This window comes from Spermophilus citellus, assembly GCF_964194105.1.
Source record: "Spermophilus citellus genome assembly, chromosome: 1".
Lineage (NCBI taxonomy): Eukaryota > Metazoa > Chordata > Mammalia > Rodentia > Sciuridae > Spermophilus > Spermophilus citellus.
Window position 1 is genome coordinate 74,500,993 of NC_138182.1, and position 14,382 is coordinate 74,515,374.

The window sequence follows — 14,382 nt, forward strand, 5'->3', positions numbered from 1 at the left end:
CTAACGATGTTAGACATCTTTTAACTATTTGAATTTTGAATTCAGAGTTTACCACTGAGTGTTTAAAATTGTGTAAAATTGGAAAATGACTACTGATTCGGAGCCTCACTCTCCTGATTTTGATGAAACATGAATACCCATACAGTAGAGTTGCTATGAGAATTAGAGATCATACCTAGAGAACACAGTCCTGGCTCTGATTCTGTCTCAGTCATGAGTCTTTCTACCAGCACTACCATGAGGGGTGCTCCCTCTCCATGGAGGAAACCCCCAAAGACAATTGTCTGGAGCAGCAGAAGCCAGTCAAAGAGGTCCATTTGGAGCTGGTAGAGCTCTCCCAAGAATCCTAGCAGAAGTCCTGGAGAGCCATATGGACATTGTGCCACAGGGGACAGCTTGGTGAGCCCACGGTGGCTAGGGATGCAGCAGCTAGTGTCACCACATACATGCCTGTGGCGTTGCACTAGCATGTTAACCCACATTGCCTGCCTCTTTCCACCTCATACCCTATTCTCCACAGAGCAGCCCAAATGGTCCTTTTAAAATAGGAGCCAGGTCTTGAGTTCAAAACCCTCTCATGGCTCCCTGTCTCACTCGGGTGTAAACCAAAGTCCATATTGTGGCTTATATGGTAAGTTTTCAAACTAAGGTCTGTCCCCCATTAGTGAATTATAAAATCAATTTAAAGGGTTGTGGCCAGCATTTTGGAAACATAAGGTAGAGTTGAGTAAAAATTTGCACCATGTTGCTAGTGCTGATTCAGTTATGTGCACATGTACTGAGTTTTCATGCAAAATAAATTTTTTCCTGAAGTCATAGAGTAGCTGTGGCACCTACTACTGTTTCATCCAGATTGAACTTTGTGCTTCTCCTTGAACACACTTGGGCCTTTGCAGTTGCTGTTCCCACTTCCAGAAACCTCCAGGTTTCTGCTCAAATGTTCCCATCTTAGAAATGCTTTCTTCAAAAACTACTCCATTTACAATAGCCTCAAAAAAAAAAAAAAAAAAAAAAAACCTGGAAATCAATCTAACCAAAGAGGTGAAAGACCTCTACAGTGAAAACTACAGAACACTAAAGAAAGAAATGGAAGAAAACCCCAGAAAATGGAAAGAGCTCCCATGCTCGGATAGGCAGAGTCAATATTGTCAAAATGACCATACTACCAAAAGCGTTATACAGATTTAATGCAATTGCTATTAAAATCCCAATGACATTCTTCATAGAATTAGGGGGAAAAAAGTAATCATGAAATTTATTTGGAAAAATAAGAGACCCAGAATAGCTAAAGCAATCCTTAGCAAGAGAAGTGAAGCAGGAGGCATCATAATGCCAGACCTTAAACTATACTACAGAGCTATAGTAACAAAACAGCATGGTATTGGCACCAAAATAGACCTGTAGACTATTGGTACAAAACAGAGAACACAGAGATAAACCCACATAAAAATGGTTATGTCATACTAGACAAAGGTGCCAAAAACATTCACTGGAGAAAAGATAGCCTATTCAATAAATGGTGCTGGCAAAACTGGAAATCCATATGTAGCAAAATGAAATTAAACCTCTAGTTCTCACCTGGCACAGAACAGAGACTCTGTGCCTAATAGAAGGAAAAATAGGCCCAAATCTTCACCACGTCAGCCTAGGATCTGACTTCCTTAACAAGACTCCTAAAGCTCAAGAAGTAAAATCAAGAATTAATAAATGTGATGGTTTCAAATTATAAAGCTTTTTCTCAGCAAAGGAAACAATAAGGTGATGAGAGAGCCTATAGATTTGGAGAAAGTCTTTATCACATGCCCCTCCAATAAAGCATTAATCTGTAGGATATATAAAGAACTCAGAAAACTTAACAACAACAAAAAATAATCCAGTCAATAAATTGGCTAAGGAACTGAACAGACACTTCACAGAAGAAAAACATTTGATCAACAAATATATGAGAAAGTGTTCAACATCTCTAGCAATTAGAGAAATGCCAATCAAAACTACACAAAGATTTCATCTCACTCCTTTCAGAATGGCAATCATCAAGAATACAGGCAACAATAAATGTTGGCAAGGATGTGATGAAAAAGGTACACTCATACATTGTTGGTGGGACTGCAAATTGGTGTACCACTATGGAAAGCAGTATGGAGATTCCTCAGAAAACTGGGAATGGAACCATCATTTGACCCAGCTATTCCACTCCTTGGTTCATCCAAAGGACTTAAAATCAGCATACTATAGTGATGCAGCCACATCGATGTTTATAAACAGCTCAATTCATCATAGCTGGACCATGGAACCAACCTAGGTGTCCCTCAATAGATGAATGGATAAAGAAAATGTGGTATATATACTCAATGTAATATTATTCAGCTTTAAAGAAGAGTAATGTTATGGCAATTGCCAGTAAATGGTTGGAGTTGAGGAATATCATGCTAAGCAAAATAAGCCTATCCCACAAACCAAAGGCTGAATGTTTTCTCTAATATGTGGATGCTAATACACAGTAAGGTGCGGGGGTGGGGCACTAGGGAAGAATAGGGTTACCTTAGATGAGGTAGATGGAAGTAATGGGAGGGGAGGGGATGGGATGGGATGTGAGGATAGGAAAGATAGTAGAATGAAACAAACATTATTACGACTGCATGGCCAATATGATTCTACAAAACATGTACACTCAGAAAAATGAGAAATTATATCCCATCTATGTGTATGATATATCATAGTGCATAAATGCATTCTACTGTCTTGTATAACTAATTTAAATTTTTTAATTAAAAAAATAAATGCTTTCTTTAGACATCCTTTTATAAAATAGTAATCCGTGTCTGGGTTGTGGCTTAGCAGTAAAGCGCTTGCCTAGCATGTGCGAGGCGCTGGGTTCGATCCTCAGCACCACATAAAAATAAACAAATAAAATAAAGGTATTGTGTCCAGCTACAACAAACAAACAAACAAATAGAATAGTAATCCCCCTCCAAAACTCGGCACTTGTCACCATCTAACATCCTGTTTACTCTGTTTTCGTTATTAGCCCTACTAAGATACGTGTTCCTCAGTTTTATTCACTGCTGTCTCCCCAGGGCTTAGGATAGTGCCTTGCACATCCGCCCATAGGAGATATATATCTTGAAGGAATGACAGAGTAGTGGGCTTTCAGTAAGCTGATGGAAGGCTTTATTTCCTAAATACATACATAATCAAACTCATCATAGAAGATGTAGGAAAACTGCAAAGAAGGACTTGAAATCAATACCTGATCCCACCAGACAAGGATGACAACAGTGTTAACATTCAGAGATGTTCCCACCACTGTTAAATTGTGTGTCCTCATTGCTAACAATCCTTTCTCTCCAGTCATGAAAAGTTTTGTGAGATGTTAAGGTCAGAAGTATGGGAGGCCCCTAAAGTTTGTTAGTGGCAGTTATTGGCATGGAGAATGCTGGAGATAGAGCTACATGTGTGTAATCCTTTCTGTAATTTCCTTTCTTTCTTTTTGGTACCAGGGACTGAACTCAGGGGCACTCAACCACAGAACCACATCCCCAGCCCTCTTTTGTATTTTATTTAGAGACAGGGTCTCACTGAGTTGCTTAGCGACTTGCCATTGCTGCTGGCATCTAGGTTGCTTCCAAGTTTTGAATAAAGCTATTATACATATATTTCTGTAGGTTTTTATGTGGACATGTTTTCAACTCCTTTGGGTAAATACCAAGGAACATGATTGCTGGGTCATCTAGTAAAAGTGTTTAATTTATAAGAAAACACCAAACTGTCTTTCAAAGAGGCTGTACCATTTTGCATTGCCACCAACAACGAACAAGAGTTCCTGTTGCTACAGGTCCTCACCAGCAGCTGGTGTTATCAGTGTTTTGGATTTTGGCTATTCTAATGGAGGTACATTGATAGAGGTTTGTTTGTTTTTGGTTTTGTTTTGTTTTGTTGTTGTTTTTGTACGAGGGATTGATCTCAGGGGCACTCAACCACTGAGCCACATCTCCAGCCCTATTTTGTTTTTTACTTCAGGATCTCACTTGCTTTTAGCAGAGGTTGGCTTTGAACTCACAGTCCTCTTGTTTTAGCCTCTCAAGCTGCTGGGATTACAGGCGTGCACCATGGCACCTGGGGTCCTTTTTGTAATTTTCAAAGGCACTTTTTAGCCTCGTCCCCAAATGTAGAATTATATCTATTTCAGGTCCATTGTTTCAAAAACTCACCTATCCAACTCTCTGTGTGTCTCTCTACCTCTCTCACACCAACATGCCAGTTCTCTCTCCCTGACTGGGTATAATCCTTTCTCTCCAGTTATGAAAAGTTTTGTGAGACAATTAGGTTGGAAGGACAGGAGGCTAAGGTGGCCTGGCTTGTGTTTGCCCCCTGGTAGACATGCCATTGCAGAAGGCTCTGAAAGCTCTTCAGATGCCCAGAGTTACTAATTCAGTGACATGGGTCCTGAGATTCCAGAGGGCAAGTCACAGCTAGATCTTCAACAAAATGATGGAAAACTGAAGCTGTTGTATAGATTCTGGGCCTTTGGAAATGTGAATAAAAAATAAAACTCCCAGGGAGGTTGTGATGGGAGAATCACCTGAGCCCAGGGGTTCGAGATCAGCCTGGGCAATATAGCAAGGCCTCGCCCTAAGGGGGGGGGGGATTCTTTAGAAAGTGAAGAAGTAGGTAGCAGGTTTCTAAAACGCCTTCAGGTCAGGGCCAAAGGTGTGTCTGGATGAGATAGGCCTCTGTGCTGTTTTCAGTAAGAGGATCTTGCTAATAGAGATGATGGTAGCATCTTGCAGGCAGTATTTCATTTGTATAGATGTGCAGACCAGCCAGTCTTCCCACATACTCAGCCGACTTAATTTCAAGAGCCAGCCTTGGCCTGTAGCCCAAATAGGAGAAAATCTGTTCTTCCAGAGTCACATTAAAGCTGTTCGTGCTTTGGCTCTGATGACTCTGTGGCTTGTTTTTTGGCTCTCTCAGTGCTTGGTTATGGCACAAGTTAGTCCTTTCTAAACTCAGTCTCATCACAACATGGAACTTAGGTGGCAAAACAGTCCACCTGTAGAGGTGAACATGCTATATCCTCTTCTCCTTTTCCAAGACATAGATGGTGGGTGCTGGATACCAGGCACATCAGGGGCACAAGGGACAGATAATGGCTGCCTTTGAGAACTGTGTGCATGTCTCAGGCACAGTTTTCTTCCTTCACTCACCAATGACAGATTTCCCTGCCTTCTCATAGACCACTCCCCTATCACCTTTCTTGCTATGATTTTTCTCCCTGCAGCCTGATGGGTAGAAATGAAATCTTTCCCTTTATGAAGATCTTTTTCCTCTGAAGGTAGTATTCCCAGCAAGAGTGTGAATCAAAACATTCATTAATTTCCTTGTTAAATTCATTTTCTTTTAGTTGTAGATGGAACACAATACTTTTATCTTTTTTTTATTTTTATTTTTATGTGGTGCTGAGGATCAAACCTAGTGTTTGACACGTGCTAGGCAAGCATTCTACCACTGAACAACACCTCCAGACGGTTAATTTCCTTCTTAATTCTGACCCTTACCACTGTGTATGAGCCCTGGCAGACAAGTGGCCAGGTGGCCTTTGTCTTACCTGATCTTTTTCTCTACCCATGTCAGGGACAACATTGTAAGTCCCGAAGAAAGTTTATAGATGAATTCTCTCAGCTGGGCAAGCCCTTCTGACTCCCAGCCTGAACCTACCTGGGAAGGGAGAGAAAGATCCCTTCAGCCTGGGGTCATGCAGCCCTGGCCAGCCTGAGTATGGGCCAGCAAAGGGGCCAGGAGGCTGGCTCTTAGTCTCAGCATCTCTCTGCTATAGACCCCACGCACTATCCAGGTCAAGTGGTTTTCTATTTGCTCTCTGCATGCAATCCTTTCCTATCCCCCAGACATGTATGGAGTCAACTTCTGAAAGCCACCCAGCCCCACCCTCCATCTGATAGCTCCTTTTGCAATTGCTGCCTCCCTAGCTTAGTATTAGGTTTTCTCTTGTGTTGAGAAAACATGGAGCTCTTCCTACTTTAGAGATGGCTCCTAGAATTTTCCTTAGAACTCCGTCCTCTGTGAAACCACAGTTCCTTCAGCTAGAATGCATTGCTCTGTGCTGTCTGCAGAAGGCTTCCTGGCTTTCCATAAGCACTCAGAATACCAGGCTGGTCTCTCTCCCTGGAATGATCCTGGCCTGCACTGATCTAAATTCCCTTCTTTGTTTTCTTGGAAAATAGAGGTTGTTTTCCAGTGAAAATGAGGCACATGATCATCCCCCCTATGGATTTTGCGTACTATTTTTTGGTGAATTCTACAAGCCAGATTGTAAAGTACCTGATGGATGTCCTCCTAATAAAAACAGGGATTTCTTGGTGGGGACCAGTTCTGGAAGGAGACAGAATCCTGCCAGGTGAAGCCCCTCTACAGTCCCAGGTGGACCTGGTTCTCACTGGTGCTGTTAAAGCAGAGGGTTTCCTATCAAAGCAGAGGGGTCCTTCCAGGTTGGAGCCTAGGGCAGGAGCCAGTTTCCTAGGCCCTGAATGACAGGCTGGCTGTGTGCACAAGTTCAAGCTTACACATGTGTACCCACACATACTTGCTGGTCTCTGTGCCCAGTTATGTTTTTATACAAAACACTGGAGCTGAATGGAACATATACTATTAAAGGTTGATTCTTATCCTTTCCTGAAACATTTTTTGGGGGGGTGGGGACTGGGGATTGAACTCAGGGGCACTTAACCACTGAGCCACATCCCCAGCTCTCTTTTGTATTTTATTTAGAGACAGGGTCTTATTGAGTCTCTTAGCACCTCTCCATTGCTGAGGCTGACTTTGAACTCTGGATTCTCCTGCCTCAGCCTCCTGAGCCTCTGGGATTACAGGTATGTGCCGTTGCGCTTGGCTCCTGAAACATTTTTGAAAAGTGCTTTTGTAGGTTATGTTCTGTTGGTTTTTATTATTTTAAAAAAAATTTTGGAGTATATTTTTCTCAAAAAGAGATTGGATGTAATAATAGCATCCATACCTAAGAGTTTAGCATATCTTTAAGAACAGAAGCATTTAAAGATACAGTAGTGAGGGGGGATAGTAGAGGATAGGAAAGGTAGCAGAATACAACAGTTACTAATATGGCATTATGTAAAAATGTGGATGTGTAACCGATGTGATTCTGCAATCTGTATTTGGGGTAAAAATGGGAGTTCATGACCCACTTGAATCTAATGTATGAAATATGATATGTCAAGAGCTTTGTAATGTTTTGACCAATAAAAAAAAGGAAAAAAAAGATACAGTAGTAATAATTTTGTAGTAACATATTAATTCAACCAAATGTTTATTTTAGAGACAAGACCATGTAAAAAGTCACTCCTTACTGCTGACTACACAGCCAAATTATAATAAATAAATTAAAGTAGTTGTTTTATTATTAGGGTCATTATAGAAAAACTAGAATAACCTAATATACTAGAATAAAAAACAACAACAACAACATTTATTTAGGGTTTCAAACTTCACTGCTCACACCAGCCATCAGTATTGGGTAATTATCTTACTTTCTGATGAAATATTATTTCTTAGCATTTTGTTTAATCTCTGTGTTAATAATCATGTAATCTTAACTTTTTCAGAAAACTTTCTGATCTAGCAGTAAATTGAGTTTATTTGGGCAAAAGCTTAGGGGAGACCAAACCATTAAAAATTTAATATAAGATAAATAGAGTTGTTATCCAGATTATACACAACAGAGAAAGAAGTAGGATCAATTATCAATTATTTGTTGTGTAACATTCTGTGTGTCTTAAAAACAATGCTAATTTATTATTTCTTATGACCCCGTGGTCGGCTGGGCTCGGCTGGGCAGTTCTGCTCCGGGTGGTGTCTGCTAGGATTTGTATAGCTCATCCCCCTGAGGGCTCAGCTGGGGCTGGACACACAGGATTCTTCACTCATGGGTCAGAACCACAGCAGGGCTGGCTAGAACAGCTGGACCTTGCCAAGTCTTTCCAGTCACTGGTATTTAATGGGTAAAAGTGGAAGCAGCCAGGCTTCTTGAGGGCTGGGCTTAGAACTGACAGTGTCACTTCCTGTCATTCGACTGGTCAGGGCAAATCACAGAGCTGCAACTGCATATATGGATATGGGAGGAATCACTGGTGCTTCTTTCTAAATATTAGCACAAAATAGAAACTGTGGGTATGTCAAAACTAGTAGGGAATTGGGGGCATATTAAGTTTCCATGGAATGTGTGCCATCACTCTATTCTCCTCTATCAATGGTGGAAAATGTTACATCTTATTTTAACAAGCATCTCTTGATCGTGGAGTTCTGAGTTAAAGGAACTTTGCAATTAACGTGTGAAATTTTATCTTATCCTCTCATGGGACTCAACTGTGACCTGGAAAATTTTTGTGATCTGCCTGTAATTATGTTGCTAACTACATAGTATAGGCAGTTTTTATTATAATGGAATTTGACGTATGTGGGAGGTATTCTTGTTTAACAAAAAGAAATCATTGCTATTTCAGCGTAAGAAAGGTGAAGTCAGATTTTTATTTTCCTCGTGTTCTAGATTGGCTCCTTCGTCATAGACACAGTGATATGTACTTTGTTAAAATACTAAGTGACGTTTTTCCATGTTATTTACACGGCTGGAAGTTTTGGGTTTTATTCAGTGCTGTGTGCTCCGTATCCAGAACAATAGTGGAGACTCAGCAAAAATTTGCCAAGTAAAATAATTGCAGTTATAAGAAGTATTTCTATAACTGTGTTAAATATATCCTAAGAAATACATTAATTACAGCTAACTTTTGCCATTACTGGGTAGTCAGGCTCTAACTCCCACCTCACCATCGTATTTGAGAGGCTAATATATTACACCTAACTCTGACAGATATCTTATTAAGGAAATTGATTTTTAAAATAGAATTCTTTTAAATTAGCCCGAAGATAAATTTTCAAAAGCGAAAAAATTATTTAATTTAGGATACCAAAAAATTTAAAAATTTTTTATAGTTAACAAATATTTACCCGAAAAAGGTTTTAGGGTTTACACTGCCACAAAAAGTATATAGCTGTAAAGCATTTCACCAGCCCATTTATTTTATAATTACCAATTTTATTTTGGTCCTAACAATAGTTGTAAAATGCTATTTTATTTTATTGGTGTTTCTTTGATCTGATATTGGCAACGGAGACAATTTTTCATGTTGGTTTAGTTTTAGGCCATATTTCTTCATTCCCTGCCTGTAAGTTATTTTTAAAAATATTTTTTTTTTCCCTCAGAAGTGTTAAGCATTTATCCTCCTCTGTGCACTGGCTGAAGAATACATTAAGATGAAAGGGCTGTGGCTTCCCCAGCAGGCACTGAGAGGCCACTGTCAGAGGCTGAAACTTCTGTTTGTTGCACTGGTATACGTTTTCCTTTCATGTACATTCATTGAAAACTCAAAGATTACTTCCATTTTTCCTTCACTTTGTTTTTTCAGGCACAGCTTGAAAACACACACACACACACAGCTTGTGAGAGCCCATGTTGAACTCTCTCAGTTCTCTTCAGGAAGTACATAGAATGCAAAGAAGGGTGGGCCCCGGTGATTCACACACTCTGCCTGAGGCTGTGTTTCTGATTAAGGCCTGACAACTGGCAGCAGGATGCTTGGAAACGGAGTGGAACACAGTGTTTCCAAAAGGGCTCCTGGAAGCACTTTGCTCAGGGAATGAAGCCCAGTGGCCAGCTCTGGAAGGGCAGCTTGGGGCCTGAGCAGGAGGCCTTTGCCAAACAAACCTCACTTTGCTTCACCCTGCCCCAGCTGGGGAGCAGTACCTTTTAGAAACACTTGGCTTCTTCTTTCTTTTCCTCCTCAGTTCTCATCAAGAAATTGAGTCCTTTGGGTCTCGCAACAGCAGAGCCTGGGGGCTGAACTCCTTTGGTCCACACCTCCCAGCTGAAATCACAAGCTACTTGAGAGAGGCAAGACAGGCAGACACAGACAAGGAGAGCCCCTGGGAGACCCAGCAAGTCCAGAGCGCTCATTTCCAGTTTTTTAGCCAAACCTCATAGTTGGAATGTGAAAACATTGGGATATGACTTTGCTAATGTTTGAAAAATGCTTCTTCACCAGGAGGGGGTGAGGGAGGATCTCCATAGGAAATTCCTTCCTTCATACATAATAATTTGTCACTGAATTTAAATTACTCTCAGTCACGTAGTGATGCCGGTAAAAAATGTTTCTCTGCATAGAAACTGTGGTCCCAGCTCTTGCCTTCTTTGAGCGGAGTGAGATTGTAGAAGCAGATCTGGGTACCCCAGCCATCCCTGCAGGACTTGTGTGTGCTAGGGAAGCACACAGAGGAGAAAGGGTGATGTCAGGTTGTCAGCTTCCTGTCATGTGGGCGGCAAGGCTGGCAGGGCAGGGCTTCTGAGGGAGCACCCCACCATGTGGGCTGGGCAGAGAGGACATTGAATTGTGACACGCTGCTACAGAGGCTTGGACCATCTCATGGAAAGCTCTGGAGTTGGGTAGAGTCCCCTGAACGAAGACACCAGCCCTTGATTCTGGCAGGCCATGTACCCCATGCCTGGGCCATTCACTGGGCTGGGGATGTAGCTCAGGGGAGGGCACTTACCTACCATGTATGAAGCCCTGGGTTCAATCTCCAGGAACCACTCCCTTCCCAAAAGACAAAATTCACATACATAAGGTGGAGTTTATGAAAACTGTTGGTGCTATCAGAAAACCAATAAAGTTGAAACCTCAGTTTATCTTACCCTCCTTAACCTCCCCAGTCTTTCTTTTAGACCAAATATGTTACTGAGTATACATAATTCTTATAGGCCAATAATCAAGGAGTAGTTTTCTTTAGGAAACAATTCAAGTAGTTTTCTTTAGGAAAAAAAAAACAAACATGTGAATGGAAGTAATTTAAATATTCAAGACATTAAATGCGGATCTGTGACTCCAAATTGCCATTTAATATGCTTTGCATTATAGAATATAAAACTACCCCAGCCTACCTATAGATTGTCAAGCTGACAGCCAAGACTATTGAAGCTTCCCATAGTTGCCCACTGTTGTTTTTTTTTTTTTTTTTTTGGCTGTGCGAAAAAAATAAATAAATAAACAACCAGCAAATGATTTCACTTCTAAAATAATAAGAAGAAAAAGAAGATCATTTGCTCTTAAAAAATGGGATGAGGTGAGATTTTCTCCTTTCTAAAATTGTTAGACTACTAAAACAATTGTGTTTAAAAATATCCTCTGGATTATACAAGAAGGGAGTCAGAAACCACCGATAAGACACAGTATGTTTTTTTTTCTGCTTCTTTCTGCTTCACTGGAGGCTGGGCTTTCCTGATTTTCAGTTTCTGTTTTCTGCAGGTAAATCTTCAGTTTCTCTATTAGCTGCTTCAGTCTATTTTCCATTTTCTCCCCTTTTTGCTTTGGTTTGCACTTTTTCATCCAAACATTTATCCTTTTCTGCTACCTTTTGGGGCTTCATTTCCACTTTTGCAGGGACAGGTTTAGCTGACAACTCACCTGTCTCTCCTTGGGCTTTGAGAGAAAAAAGGCACTTGTCATTGAGGCAGAGGAGTTCATAGACCATCCACCCACCACCCTACCTCCCAGAGAGAAGCAGAGCTCACCTCCTCCTTCACATCTCCTTTGGCCCAGGTGACCTTCCTCTTGGGCATCCTAGCAGTGGGGGGAACTTACCCTCTTACAGTCACCCCAGCTCTTATTTTTTATCTTGAGTCAGGGTCTCACTAAATTGCTCAGGCTGGACTTGAACTTGCCATCTTCCTGCCTCAGCTGGCCAGGTTGCTGGAATTAGAGTGTCTCTGGGCCAGCTCTTCATTTTTTGCCAGAGGCACCTAAGATCCTTCTGTGAACTACAACAGCTAACCCTGAAATAGTGTTTAAATGTGCCTTTATCCCCTTTAATCCCTACAGCAACTCGGTTAACCTCATTTCACAGATGAGGAATAAAAGCTCAAAGTAAGTAAAGAGTTTGCTAAAGACTGAACAGCTGCTAGACAGCAGAGGGGAGACATGAAATCGGGTGTCTGGTGTCTATCTAGGCTTAGCACTATTCTGCTATTTTCCGAATGGCTTCGTACAATTCTAGATCAGGACTCTCAACAATGATCTCCAAACATTGTTGAGAAAGGAAGGTGAAAGGCCAGGCTCCTCAGCTGGACTTCAGGCTCACCTCTCTGTTATGCTGCCTCCTCAGGAGAGCCCTGCTGCTCCCTGCTGTGCCTTTGCCCATACTCTCTGTCAACCTAAGACTTGTGTTCCTGATGGATTTGAAATGTATTCTGGATTTCCTTCAGCTCTTAAAACATAGATGTTATAGAGGGAGGGAGCGTAGCTCATAGTAGATTGTTCCACTAGCATATGCAAGGCCCAGAATTCAATCACTGTCACCACAAAAAAACAGAACACAATAGCTTTACAGATATGTATAGTAGCATCTTCTGAGAGGTAATGTATAGAAACTACATATTTGGGGCTGGGATTGTGGCTCAGCGGTAGAGCGCTTGCCTAGCACAGGCGGGACCCGGGTTCGATCCTCAGCACCACATAAAAATAAAGGCATTGTGTTGTGTCCATCTACATTTTAAATGTTTTTTAAAAAAAGAAACTACATATTTGCTCCATGAAAGGTTATGCACAGATAACAAAAGCAAGCCTCGACTGACTTAGACTATTGAAGGTTTTATTTATAAACAAGCTGGCTCATGAATGTGGTTGTTTTACAACTTGAAACACCCCTATGAGCACAAGTCTTCGCTTGTGGTCTCCTCCTGTTTCATCTTGGGTTAAGTTCCTAGATTTGAAGCACAGATCTTAAAGTAGTGAGAGAGTTTTCAGCACCACATACAAACAAAGATGTTGTGTCCGCCGAAAACTAAAAAATAAATAAATAAATATTTTTTTAAATTATTAAAAAAAAGAGAGAGAGTGAGTTTTGAATTGTATGTAAGTGACATGGCCTTTCATGAAGTTGTCACCTCCTTGACTGTTATCAGGTGCTTAAGTAATGAGCATGGGCTGTCGGTTCCCTCTGAAGGAGACAGGTCAGTGGTCATGTTTCACAGGAAGCTGAACAGTCAGTGCTGATGGAAAGGTTTGCGGTTAGTGTTGACTCTGACTGGCATGTTTTTCAATGGGCACCAGACGCTCCAGGGCTATCCTGCTAAGATGTGGTCTTAAGCATGCTTTCTTCTAAGCCCTTGAGAGTCTTGCAGACATGATCTCATCAAATAGCACAGCTATGAAGTATCGAAGGTGAAGTGTCATCACCTGTCTCTGGGTGAAGAAGGAGTACTTCAGGCCAGAACTCTGGTGCCTTCTCCCCGTGGCTCTTCCAGATGGTATACCATGTGCCTTCCTGTCAGCCCAAGCGCTGCCTTACAGAACAGCTTTCTTCTTATTACCACTCTTAAGCTGTCACTTCTGTTTCTTCCCTCTGATGCCACCTATATGTTAGTGGCACCTCCTCAGGCCTCCCATCTCACTCTTCCCTGGTCCCCTCCCTTGCTCTGCCACCTTGCAGGACCCCACACCCACATTACTGACTCTATAGCCAAGTCCATTCAATGTTTTTGTCCTACCACTCAGCTAGAAGACTACCAGGAAGAGAAAACTTGGTTTAAATGTTAGATGATCATTGGATATTAAACACTTAATTTGTTCTGGGTACTGTATGAGGTAGGCGGATATAACCATGAGTAATGTGGTATTTAAGAGCCTGGCAGTTTCTCCTTGTCCTAATGGAGCAGTCAGGCAGCTGAGGGGGATGAAAGTCAGAAGTACCACAGGCCTATCCAGGGGCAGTAGGGACAGTGCTGTCTCTCCACAAAGTGGTTCCGTACTCCCATGGTGACTGGCTGCCACCAAGTGGCCCTGTGCAGCCTCCACTGAGATCATTGTCCTATGTCCTCTTTATTCCTTCCTGACTGACAGGGTCTTTTCAGTCTCTTCCTCCTGTCCACCTCCCCCTTGCCCTCACATTGCTCAGCATTTCCATCTATAGAAGCCTGCCATGTTTCTTAGTCCCCTCCTGCCCCTTTCACCTCCCTGCCTCAGACTGCCTCGAGCTCTGGGCACCCTGCAGCTGTCCTCAGATCATACTGCACATGTCTCTGTTTGAAATCTCCCATGACTTTGCAAATAGGGCAAAACCCAGAATAGTCTGACCTTGGTCTGTGGCTCTGTGTCCCCTGTCTCATGTCTCTGAGTGCTGCTGCCATTCAGCCCACTCTTCCTGCCTCCTCTGCTCTGACCAGTCCCTCTGCTAAGAATACCTATTCTCCACCTAAACTTTTCACCTGCCCAAAGACCATCAGTCTCTGAAAAGGCAGCTGTCTGA

General features: G+C 41.9%; 1 protein-coding gene across 1 annotated transcript in view; it reads left to right on the forward strand.

The window, feature by feature from the left end:
• Positions 1-14,382, forward strand: part of LATS2 (large tumor suppressor kinase 2) — a 74,650-nt gene that overhangs the window by 45,469 nt on the left and 14,799 nt on the right. The gene's annotated exons all lie outside the window — the stretch shown is intronic.